This window comes from Dendrobates tinctorius, unplaced genomic scaffold (assembly GCF_039654945.1).
Source record: "Dendrobates tinctorius isolate UK_male_01 unplaced genomic scaffold, ASM3965494v1 ptg000211l, whole genome shotgun sequence".
Taxonomy (NCBI): domain Eukaryota; kingdom Metazoa; phylum Chordata; class Amphibia; order Anura; family Dendrobatidae; genus Dendrobates; species Dendrobates tinctorius.
The window spans coordinates 22172501-22177462 of NW_027361878.1; the positions used below are offsets into that span (position 1 = coordinate 22172501).

Genomic DNA, 4962 nt, shown 5'->3' on the forward strand with positions numbered 1-4962 from the left:
TGGCGAGAAACACAGTCTCACTGAGAAAAAGGTGGAATCGAACTCACATAGGAGTGATAGAATAAATTCAGAGGTGAAGGCATTTACTTTGAGCTACTGAGCTGGAGGGATGGACTCTTGAAGAGCACAGATTGCCAACGTTGAATCATAGTTAAAATACTTTTTTATTAATAAATATTAAAAAAATTTTTTTATATATATATTAAAAGTGGAAATGTGCCTGTCAAGTTATTTGGAAGTATATTATACCACAAAAATAAATTTTCTTAAATGAAAAGGGGAGAGAATATAATTGAAACAAACTAATAATTAAGAAATGGGGAGTTAGAACACTGAAGCATACACCAAATGAGGCTCTGGTCCAGAATATAAAAAACAGTTATAAAATGAGTTTATAGGATCCTGAATTAAACTGACGAGAGAGATGCTTAAAAAAAAAAAAAAACCTTTTAAAATGTGAAAGCGCAAACAGCTTCTCCGTGCTGCCAAGAAGCAACTTCAAAGTCAGAGGACATCCTGAGCTGAGGAAACTTCTATACGAAGATCCCTAGAACTTCATTTCATCTTGCCACTGATAAGGAGCAGACATAAAGGAGCCGGTTAATGTGGAAATTATATATATATATATAACACATGGAGATATCGAAAAGGTTAATGTGTATGCAGCGTCGGACTGGAACACCTTGGGCCCACCAGAGAAAATCATTCTTGGGGCCCACTATGTAGCTGCATTGAGTTAAATACCAGACCACCAATTATGCGGTAAAACACGATAATATCCGGGTATAATATAAGGTTGTAATGTCTTAATTATGTAGCAGGAGTTGGGTAGCCCCCTCATAGAATATAAAGCAGCCGCCTCACATAGTATAATGCAGCCTCCTCATAGAATATAATGCAGCCATCTCATAGAATATAATACTGCCCCCCTCATAGGGTATAATACTGCCCCCCTCATAGGGTATAATGCACCCCCTCATAGGGTATAATACTGCCCCCCTCATAGGGAATAATGCTGCCCCTCATAGGGAATAATGCTGCCCCCCTCATAGGGAATAATGCTGCCCCCTCATAGGGTATAATACTGCCCCCCTCATAGGGTATAATACTGCCCCCCTCATAGGGTATAATACTGCCCCCCTCATAGGGAATAATGCTGCCCCCTCATAGGGTATAATGCTGCCTCCTCATAGGGTATAATGCTGCCCCCTCATAGGGTATAATACTGCCCCCCTCATAGGGAATAATGCACCCCCTCATAGGGTATAATGCTATATAGATATATAGATATAGAGTTAGATAGATATATATAGAAAGATAGATGTAGAAATAGATAGATATAGAGATAGATAGTAGATAATGGATAGAAAGTAGATAATGGATAGATATAGATAGAAAGATTCATAGAGATAGAGATAGATAGATAGAGATAGATAGAGATAGATATAAAGATAGATATAGAAAGAAATATAGATAGATAGATAGATAGATAGATAGATAGATAGATAGATAGATCGATAGGTAGATAGATATAGAGATAGATAGAAAATAGATAATGGATAGATAGATAGATAGATAGATAGATAGATATAGAGATAGATAGCTATAGATAGAAAGATATAGAGATAGATATATAGATAGAGATACATAATAGATAGAGATAGATAATAGATAGAGATATACAGATATAATAATAATAATATAGACATATATAGATAGATATAGAGATAAATATATAAAGATAGATGGCTATAAATAAAAATAGATATAGAGATATATATAGAGATAGATAGATATAGAGATAATAGATATAGAGATAGATAGATAGATATAGAGATAGATAAAGAGATAATAGCTAGATATAGAGATATGTATAGAGATAGATAGATATAGAGTTAGAAAGATAGACAGATATAGAGAGAGATATAGAGATAGATAGAGATAGCTAGATAGATAGATGGATAGATAGATATAGATAATAGAGATAATAGATAGATATAGAGATAGATAGAGATAGATGGAGAGATCAATAGATAGAAAGCTAAAGAGAGAGAGATAGAGATAGAGATAAATAGATAATGGGATATAGAGATAGATACAGAGATATAGTGTTAGATAGAAAGATAGATATAGAGATAGATAGATAGATATAGAGATAATATATAGATAGATATAGAGATAATATATAGATAGCTATAGAGAGAGAGATATAGAGATAGATATAGAGATAGATAGGTAGATAGATATAGAGATAATAGATAGATATAGAGATAGATAGATATAGATATAAAGATAGATAGAGATAGAGAGAGCGGTAGATTGAGAGAGAGATAGATATAGAGAGAGATAGATACAGAGATCGATAAAGAGATAGAGAGATAGATATAGATATAGATAATAGATAGAGATAGATAAAGATAGATAATAAATATAGAGATAACAGATAGATATAGAGATAGAGTAAGATAGAAAGATATAGAGATAGGTAGATATAGATAATAGAGATAGCTAGATAGATAGACATAATAGATAGATATAGATAGATATAGATAATAGATAGAGATAAATAGATAGATAGATAAAGATAGATAGATAGATATAGAGATAGATATAGAGATAGAAAGATAGATAGATATACAGAGAGATAGATATAGAGATAGAGATAAATAGATAGATAGATATAGAGAGAGATATAGAGAGAAATAGATATAGATATAGAGATAATAGATATATATAGAGAGAGATAGATATAGATATAGAGAGAGATAGATACAGAGAAAAGATATAGAGATAAATAGATAGAGAAAGATAGATAGATATATAGATATAGAGATAGAAAGATATAGAGATAGAGCGATAGATAGATATACAGAGAGATAGATATAGAGATAGATAGATAGATAGATAGATAGCTATAGAGAGATATAGAGATAGAGCGATAGATAGCGAGAGATATAGATATAGAGATAGATAGATACAGAGAAAAGATATAGAGATAGATAACGGATAGATAAATAGATAGATAGGTATAGAGATAGATAGATATAGATATTAGATAGAGATATATATAGATAAAGATAGATAGATATAGAAGGTAGCTAGATAGATAATAAATATAGAGATAATAGATATAGAGATAGATAGAGTAAGATAGATAGATATAGAGATAGATAGACATAATAGAAAGATATAGAGATAGATAGATAGATAGATAGATAGATATAGAGATAGATAGATGTAGAGATAGAAAGATAGATATAAAGATAGAGCGATAGATAGATAGAGATAGAAATAGATAGATATAGATAATAGATAGAGATAGATATAGAGATAGATAGATATAGATAATAGATAGAGATAGAAAGATAGATAGATATAAGAGAGATAGAGAGATATATAGAGAGAGATAGATAGATAGAGACAGATAGAGAGAGTGAGAGAGATATAAAAAAAAAAAACAAAACACAATACTCACCTCTCCTCCTCGCTCCCACGCTGATCCCGGCTTCAGTGTCAGGAGCTGCCCCCTCTGCCAGACACACAGCGGGTGCACGATGTAGTGACGTCATCGCGCACTGGCTGTGAGCCAGGAGCAGAGAGGACTGAGGGCGGCGCCGGCCCTGATGCAGAGCGGCTTACTGGGCTGGGGGCGGGGCCTCTGGGGGTGTGGAGACCTGAAATGATATTCACTGCTTCGCAGTGAATATTCATTTCTCTTTAGCAGCGGGGACAGGGGCTCCTGCCTCCTGACACCCGCTGCTACTCCGCTGGCATGGGCCCCCATAGCAGCTGCATGGTGTGCGACACACCACTGGCTGGGGGCCCCTGGAGCAGCGGGGGCCCTAGGCAACTGCTGGCCCTGTATGCCAGCAGGTGCCAGGGCCCACCAGATGCCAGGGCCCACCGGAGAATCCTCTGCCTTTGACACAGTTGACCACTGCCTACTGCTACAGATTCTTTCTTCCCTTGGCATCAAAGACCTCACCCTATCCTGGATTTCCTCATACCTTTCTGACTGCACATTCGGCGTTTCCCACTCCCACACTACCTCCTCATCCCGCCCCCTCTCTGTTGGGAGTCCCCCAAGGCTCTGTCCTGGGGTCCCTACTTTTTTCCATCTATACTCTTGGCCTAGGACAACTCATAAAGTCCCATGGCTTCCAGTGCCACCTGTATGCAGATGACACTCAGATCTACCTCTCTGGCTCAGATGTCACCTCTCTGCTATCCAGAATCCCGGAGTATCTATCAGCCATATCCTCCTTTTTCACCTCTCGCTTCCTAAAACTCAACGTAGACAAAACGGAACTCATTATCTTTCCTCCATCTCACGTATCTTCCCTACCCGATCTATCTATTATGGTAAACGGCATCACGCTCTCTCCAGCACGTGAAATCCGCTGCCTCGGAGTAACTCTCGACCTGTCCTTCAAACCACACATCCAATCTCTTGCCACCTCCTGTGGCCTCCAACTCAAAAATATTTCCAGAATCCGTCCCTTCCTCAGTCTTCAATCTACAAAAACTCTTGTACATCATGTCCCGCCTTGACTACTGCAACACTCTCCTCTGTGGCCTCCCTGCTAACTCTCTTGCACCACTCCAGTCTGTCCTCAATTCTGCTGCCCGACTAATCCACCTCTCTCCTCGCTACTCCCATCTCCCCCTCTGCAAATCCCTCCATTTGCTCCCAATTCCCCAACGAATCCAGTTCAAACTACTAACACTGACCTACAAAGCCATCCACAACCTTTCCCCTCCCTATATCTCTGAACTAATCTCCCAATATCTTCCCTCACGTAATCTTCGATCCTCCCAAGACCTCCTACTCTCCTCCACACTTATTAGTTCCTCACACAACCGCCTCCAAGACTTCTCCCGAATATCCCCTATCCTCTGGAATTCCATGCCTCAACACGTCCGATTATCCACCACCCTCGGATCCTTCAAACAGAACCTGAA

General features: G+C 37.9%; 1 long non-coding RNA gene across 1 annotated transcript in view; it reads left to right on the top strand.

The window, feature by feature from the left end:
* Window positions 1–283, top strand: part of LOC141058358 (uncharacterized) — a 69111-nt gene extending 68828 nt beyond the window's left edge. The window contains exon 3 of the long non-coding RNA XR_012222149.1: window positions 1–283. This exon is cut by the window's left edge and continues 48 nt beyond it. This is a non-coding gene — a long non-coding RNA (uncharacterized lncRNA).
* Window positions 284–4962: the final 4679 nt, after the last annotated feature.